This window comes from Pinus tabuliformis, chromosome 6 (assembly GCF_031772625.1).
Source record: "Pinus tabuliformis cultivar Carrire ecotype Pingquan chromosome 6, CPIR1, whole genome shotgun sequence".
NCBI classification, from domain to species: Eukaryota; Viridiplantae; Streptophyta; class Pinopsida; order Pinales; family Pinaceae; genus Pinus; species Pinus tabuliformis.
Genome location: NC_142292.1, coordinates 1,999,582,875 through 1,999,591,611, shown reverse-complemented (window position 1 = coordinate 1,999,591,611; position 8,737 = coordinate 1,999,582,875).

Genomic DNA, 8,737 nt, shown 5'->3' with positions numbered 1-8,737 from the left:
TCTATACATCCCCATTTTGGGAGGATTTTGGTCCCCAAAAGGTTTATTAAATGAGGTGACAATTTTTTTCCTCCACCTTCTCCCTGGAGTGCCATTTATCATTGCTTGGAAGTTTTCCTTTCAGTACAATCTACCAAAGGTCATGCTACCCTTGTAGTTTTGGACCTCTTCTACAAAATTATATCCTCCATAAACTCTATCAGGGCATTTAGAGCTAAGTCCTCTATGGAAGGTAGGAATTTCTCTTCTTCTTCATCCAACATGGAAGGCTCATAGAGTTTTAGGTTTTCCACATGCAATACTAAGTAAATGTGTATAAATATGGATAGATTGAGACAATAGGAATTTTCTCCCAACGTTTCTAGTATCTTGAAGCGACCATATCATAGAGCCTTGATTTTCTTACGAGGACCATGTAGCCTCTCCTTTTTCAACTATAACCATACTTTGTCTCCCACTCTAAACGCATTCTCTATTCTCTCTTGATCATGCTTCATCTTGTATTTTTCCCTTGACTTAATCAATGTGTCATATACTTGCAAATGGGTTTGCCTAGTTTTCTCAACAATTTCTTCTGCTTTTAAGAATTCCATATGAAATCCTCCCTCACTCCTCCTTGTTTCCCATATACAACATCCAATCATGAAGTTGATGAATATCTAAAACCAATTTTAAATGGGAACTTATCAGTTAAAGTGTGACTACTCTAGTGTAAACGTTGGGTGTGTATTATATTCTTTGCATGACTTATATGCACCACAAACAAAGGAGGGTTTGCGGGAATGCCCTGATTTTTTTTTTGTAGATTTTTTTTGTGGATTCAATAGCTTACATGATATGTTAAAACACAAGACAACAATCTACTCTACTCTTCAGCGGAAACCAATATTGATCGATGAAAACAATAAGTAGAAAAGGAAGATTTTCAATCACACATAACACAATATTTCTCGGGGGGAAACGACTGCTAAAAACCCAGACTATATATATTGCATTAACCAAAATATTTGAGAAGAAAATACAATGCTTGTTCAACCCGAACAATTCCTTCACTACTACAATCTATCTCTCTTCTTCCTGGGCAAGCCTTGGATGAACATAATATGCTCTACTCAACCTTGAGCTGAACGTGCACAAGTATTTTTTATCCTCTCCCTGACTGTCTGCCTTTCGCCAACACTTAGCCAAATTCCTAGCCTTCCAAGCTACTACTTCCTTGTGCAATTCCTGAGAGAATCAACCCATATTTAATTTTGGAAATTCCTCATCCATAATTGTGAAATCCATCATAGGCCTTCTATTGATTGCATGCACCATCTGAAAACTAATAGTACACTGCCCCTGAACTCTAATATCAACTAGGTCTTCCTCTGAACTAACATGCATGAGTTATTTATGAGTGAATCTTCAGTTATCTGATTGATCACCGCATGTGAATTAAATCCAATTTGATTCACTTGACCACTCACTAGTTCCTCCAACATTTAGAACTATTTTAACTTAATTTAACTCAGTTAAACTGAATTAAATAATTACAACTCAATAACAACTCAACCTAGGCCCCTAAAATTTAGGGATCACTCTACATGACTCTAGATAGACTTCCAATTCAAATTTATTGAGCCAACCAAATCAAATTAACTTAGTTAACTATTGCAAGTTGCTATGAGAATATAATTTCGATTTAATTCTTAATTTAATTCAAGGAAAAATTAAATTAGGATTTCTTGTTGCTATTTTCAACACTCCCTCTCAACAAGAAAGGAATTCAACTCTATCCCGATCTGGTACCTTTGGAATGTTCTACATGCAACACTTCTCTCTAGTGTTGTTAGTACTACAAATTCTAAAACTGAAAAAACATCCAAACTTAATTAGTTATATAATGCATCTGTCACCAGAGTCTCTCACTACTACTAGCTACTACACTTTCGACTGAAAACTCTGCGTTGTTGTTGCCTCTGCATTGCTACCAACTCTGCTTTGCGCTCCCCAGTATCTGACTGCTACTAGTCTCTACCTCTGTCACTTTGACATCTGACCGCATCAATTGCCATTTATCCATCCTAATACTATGTACTATGGGTTCCCATAGCAAGGTAATGGGAATCCATGACACAAAACATCTCAATGGACCCTGCCCAAATTTTTGCACTCTTGGGACTATTGCTTCACATTGCCCCACCTCTCACCTAGAGGTATGGTTGCATGTAATCACTCTTCCCACATGGATCGAAATTTCCCCGTACTAGAGGTCTCTACTTGAGTGGATGTCTCCACTCGTTCTCCTCTCTACTTCTCTAATTGTAGCTACTCCACAACTAGTTGAGGCTGCTTCTCAGGCTGCATGTTGATAGGTAATTCATGCTCCCTCTCAACCACCAAGTCTCTAACCTTTGCCTTGCATGCATCTTGTACCTCAAGTGCATACAGGTTCTTGACTCACACACCAATCTATTTCATCTGTCCCGTTGTCACAAAATTTTCTAAAAAAGAGTTTATTTTAAATTGATGATATCTTTCTCATTCGAACTCCGATTCAGACGATGTTTTTTTTTTTAATTTGGGTATCTTTTCACAAGGAACCCAGATCTACTATTTGTTTTTGAAAATTTTCAACAAAAAATTTCAGATCTGCTCTGCAAAATTGCTGCCCAAAAAATTCCTGCTCCTCAATCTACCAATATCAATGATCACAACTCCTTTTGTGTCACTAAAAATTGGCTCACTGATCTTCCCACTAGCGGCCTTCTAGCTCCATTAAGAATTTTTCACATAGGGTCTTTTAGATCTACTCTGAACTAGAGCTCCATCAATCTGCAAGGACAACTTCAAATTCTTCTCTTCTATTGTGAATTCAGTTCTGATACCATGTAGATTTTTACTATAGATTCAACAACTTATGTGATATGCTAAAACACAAGACAAGAATCTACTATATGCTTCAGTGGAAACCAAAATTGATCGATGAAAACAATAAGCAGAAAAGGAATAATTTCAATCGCACATAACATAATATTTCTCAGGGGAAAGAAATTGCTAAAAACCTCGACTATCTATATTGCATTAACCAGAAGATTCGAGAAGAAAATACAAACCTTGTCCAACCTTAACAATTCCCGCACTAGTACAATCTATCTCTCTACTTTCTAGGCAAGCCTTATATGAATACAATATGCTCTGCTCAACCTTGAGCTTAACTCGCACAAGTATTTTCTATCCTCTGCTTGACTAACTGCCTTTGGCCAACACTTAGCCAAATTCCTAGCCTTCCAAGCTCCTACTTCCTTGTGCAATTCCTAAGAGAATTAGCCCATATTTAATTGGGAAATTCCTCATCCATAATTGCGCAATCCATCATTGGCATTCTACTGATTGCATGCACCATCCGTATAACTCAGAAAATGAAACAAATGGTAGTAAACTATCCCTGAACTCTAATCTCAACTGGGTCTTCCTCTGAACTAACATGGATGAGTTATTTATGAGTGAATCTTCAGTTATTTGCTTGATCACTGCATGTGAATTATATCCAATTTAATTAACTTGACCACTCACTAGTTCCTCCAATAGTTAGAACTAGTTTAACTGAATTTAACTCAATTAAAATGAATTAAATAATTACAACTCAATAATAATCACTCTACATGACTCTAGATACACCTCCAACTTGAATTTACTGAGCCAACTAAGTCAAATTAACATAGTTAACTATTACAAGTTCCTATGAGAATAGAATTTTGATTTAATTCCTAATTTAATTCAAGGAAAAATTAAATTAGGATTTCTTATTGCTATTTTTAACATTTCTTGTTGCTATTTTCAACATTTTTCCCTTGGTTTTGTAGATCGAGTCAAAGGAACTACAATTATGTTCTAATGCAGGGTTAATGGATTGGGGGTTTATGAATGCTTCGACATGTATATAATGTATTGTAACATTGAAAGGAAAATAATGAAAAATCAATCTGGCTTTCCGGTTTTGGGTTCCAAGAGATAAATATTTGTGTATATATTTTTTTATTCTTGCCATTGTATATTTTATGTTTTTTAATAATTTGTTTGTAGGTATTTTATTTACAAGGTTAAAGCCTACGGTAAGAGCATTGTATATAAACTATATTTTCATACTAGATATTTGGATGCTTCAAATTGTAAACCCTCAAGAGTTGCACCAAATTATACTTATTATTTACTTATGTTTTCTCATTTATTCTTAGATGGAATATTGTAGACCTATTTAACTTTGTGTCAATATTCTCCTACAGTGTAGTAAAAAATGCGTTGATAAATCTAGTGTCCCTATTTGAAATGATGCTCCTTGGTATCCCAAAGTGCGTCGAGACCTATTCAAAGAATATGTTTGGTACTTCTTTCCCTCTGATGGTCCTTTTACAGGGCATGAGAACACACATATTACTCAATTTGTCAACTAACATGAATAGGTAGTCATGCCCCTACCTATTGGTTGGTAAAACTCTGACAAATTCCATCAAAATGCTTTATTAATGATCAGAATCTGGATTAGGAGCAAAAATTTGCTCAAAAATGAAAGTGCTTAGAATTGTTCAAAACCTAAACGAATGTGTATTTCTCGGTGATATGATCCCAACGCAACTCATTTCACTCAAAATGGAGCTCACATGAGAAAGATATGGCATTCTGATCAATTCATCAAACAGGCAAATTTTGGGTACACGCTGACTGGGATGCTGACTAGGCATCCGTATAGCCTAGTTAGCAAAAATAATATTCCAAGGAATATTCCTTGGAATGTTCCTAAAATATTCCCACATGTGGTTGAATTGGGTCGTGACAAGTGTCGGCATCGGGTTGGTCTAGAGCAATTTGGGTGGACCAATGGGAGGCTGGCATGTGGAAAGCCCAGAGGCTGCCACGTGCCCTTTCAAAGGCCATGTAAATTTATTTGCAGGTTGGCAAAATCAAATCCACGATCTCGCGCACACAAGCCCAACGCGTTACCACTATACCGCCACCATGTTTCTTAACATACAATGGGAGCCATTTGTATTTAATGTGATTGCACTGAGTGGTTGGGGGAGGTAACCGCTAGCATTAACCTCCACATGTGACCAAGTTTGGGAACCGATGGCCAAAACTAATTGCTAACCGCGCGATTAAAGAGCTAAGTGGGATTAACGATAATTAAAACATGTTTATCCACTAATTAACATGCAGATTAATTTGGCAGTCGTTTGGCAGGCCTACTAAATCCGGAATTGCGCCAATTTTGGTGGGGTTAACTGAAGTTTCTCAAGTTTTGGTGGAATTTTCCTAGGGAAAACTAAAGAGGCCATAACTTTGGCATATTTCGACAAATTTTGTCTCAGAAATAGTTATTCCTAGATGATTTAGATGCTCTAAACACAATGGAATATTTTTCAGAGGTAGAAAGACACTTATGTATCTGATTTTTCTACGTTGAAGTTTAAGGAAGCTTAGGGCCACCAAGAGAGGAGGTTAAGCCTAGACCAGCTGAATTCCAATTACATAGCTTGGAAAGTCATTTTTGGGGTTTTCGGGTCTTCTGAATCCAATGGAGCAGGTTGCAAAGCCATTAGAGCATTGTAGATTCATGTAATCAGAGAATTGACCATTAATCCAAAGAGGGCCTAGCCATTGAAGCAGGTCCAAGGAGATGTAGCCCAAGAGGAGTGAACTCCTTTAATAGCTTTGTGTTATGAGTTTGTTTTGTTTTACTTCTCTGAAATTTTACTTGTTGTATATGTGTTTTAAACAAGTAATTAATATCATAAATTGCTCATAAAAGACACTCAATACTTGACACATAATCCTTCACATTTTGGTTAAATGAGACAATCCTAAACACATTTGCTTTTACTACTGATGAGGGAGATTTCATAGCATTAACAAGTTTTCCCAAAATTCAAATCAAGTTGGTATCAGAGCACTATTAGCTCATTTTAACCCTAAGATGGTTTGCCAAGGTTAGCTAGAAAATTATCTATTGGTTTTGAATTTGTGCAAGGAGAATTTAATTGTGTGCAAGTTTATGTGTGTAAGCATTGTGAAGCTTTTTGATGCATTACAAGTGTGATGGAAGCTTCAACAATTGACGTTTCTAATCCATCTTCCTTAGCAAGACTCTTTGATTTAGAAATGTTGCAAGAGCTTATCATCATGAGAGATATGGTGCAAGAGATGAATGAAGATACAAAGGAGAATACTATACCTCAAGAGGAGTTGATGGATATGAAGGAGGAAAAGCAAGAGCTTCTTGAAAAGATTCATGAGATGGAGATTCAAATCCATGATACCAAGGAAACCCTATCCAAGTATATGCATGAAAATGAGGTATGCAATTCAAATTTATCTTCAATTTCCTCTCAAAATGAATGTTTTGGTGTTTTTGAAAGGCACACGAGAGGAATAGGGTCCAAATTATTGATGAAGATGGGCTATGAAGGTAAAGGGTTAGGAAAACATGCACAAGGCATAGTTGAGCCAATTGTTGTTGAGGAAAGGCCTAGGTATTTGGGTCTTGGTTATGGACAACATGATGGAGAATGCTCCAAAGCCAAGGAGGCACATGAAGGTGTTCCAAGAAGGACTTTCATTACATGTTCATTACCTCAAGCTTGTGAATTTTGTGTTCACGAGGAATGCAAAATTTTTATATCCACTTTGTAAGAAGATGATCATAAGCATGCAACTAGTGGAAATGGAAAACAAGAGGATGTTGAAAGCTCTAAGGTCATTGAAACCATTGTTGGTATTCTGAAGAGAGCCACTACCTCATCAAATTCACCTCTTCAAGAAGGCGACAAAGGTGAATGTGCAAGATATAAATCTGCCTTTAATCTAGTTTCTTTTCATTATGATAAACATGGTAAATCTTCACATAAGATTTGGAGAAAATTTACATGTTCCTTTTGTGGTTTGAATAACCATATTGTTTCGAGGTGTTGGAAGAGGATAGCCATACACAAGAAAATTTCAAAACAAAAGAGACAAAAATCCAAAGGTCCATTGGATAATGGAAACCATGTTGAAAAGAAGATGCAATTATTTTACACTCATTGCCATAAGTAAGGTCATCTTGTAGACAAGTGTTGGAATTTGCATCCAACAAGTCATCCATGACATTTGAAGAAGGTGGAGAGAGATTTTGGTAAGAATGGAAAAGAGGATTCCATAATTGATGTGGGCCAGGATGATACATATGATGAAGTGTAGGTGAAAGAAGCGCCATTGAAATGGTTTGGAAAGAGATGGTTAGATTTCTTAACCAATTAAGGCCTTGCATTTCTTTTGATAAATGATGCAAATCTTGCCTTATTGGTGCATTTCCTTGTTATTTGGATGCATTTCTTTTCTCTTTAAAGTATGTTGCATATTGCATGAAGTAAGATGTTGCAAAAGTAGAGTTATGTTGACTCACTTAGATGCAGCAAAGATGGCAATTTGCAACTACAAATTTGCATGCATGTTGCATTCTTGAACTTGCATGTTTATGCTAGGAAGGTCTTCGAAAGTGGAGTATGTTAATGTAGAAATTCCCATTGTAGGTCACCTGGTAATGCAATGTACTAAAGCAAAACACTTGATCTACTTCTACAAACAATTTAGCGGAAGCTTAATCGAACATGAGCAACATCAAGCATGAACAAATATAATTGAGAATGAGAAGTAATCAACCATAACATAGAAGATATATCATTGGGGAAAGCACCAACCTAAAACCCCAAATCTGTATTATCATACAAGTGGAAATCTTGTTCAAGTTACAAAAAGAATTAGCTCTCAAGCTATCCTACTCTCTGCAATCAAACAATACAACTCACAGACTCAATAGACATAGAATATATCTTCCTCAAGCCCTCCAAGCCTCCTATTTCCTTGTGCAGTTTTGATTGGGGTCCAATGATATCACATGTGTGAATTTGCCTCATCATACTCACTGTAACCTTAGGTCCAACTGCACAATCCATAAGGAATAATATTCCTTCTGCATGCAAGGAATATTCACCAACTAATAGTACATTGTCCCTCCATCGGATCTCAACTGGGTCTCTCACTGAACTGACATGCATGAGTTATCCATGAGTGAATCTTCAGTTATCTAAATTACAGTAGTTACATGCATGCAAGCATTAACTAATTGAACTCTCATTAATTTAACAAACTGTTAAATTAACCTAAATGGACTTGACTAAGTCAACTAATTACAACGCGTCCTTATCTCTTTAACTGAAGGTTAAATTCCTCAATCAAAGGAGAAACTGTTGCATGTCCTCACATAGACTTCAAGTTTGATTTTCCTTAACTAATTAACTCAAGTTGAATTAATTAATTAATTTCCAAACTGTTGTTGATATAAAATTCGAATTTTACTTCCTATGTTTAGTCCAAGGATTGACTAAAATAAGAAGGGATCTCGAAATGCTATTTTTAGAAAAAGCTATTTTTAGCACTTTCACTTTTCACCCATTATTGCTAAGATCTCTAATGGTTGAACTGCTATTTATAGCCCAACTATTTATAGCAGTGCTATTTTTATCATTTCATGTTGCAAATCTCAACTCTCACTCTCAACAAGAAAGGGATTATCAGTAACCCCAATCCTGTCTCTGTGGAATTCGAACATGCATTTTGACAAATACTTAGTCAAAATATCTGCATCCGAATCCTTGGTTGAAACATACTGCAACATCATCATCCTCTTGACCACACAGTCCCGTAGATGATGGTAACG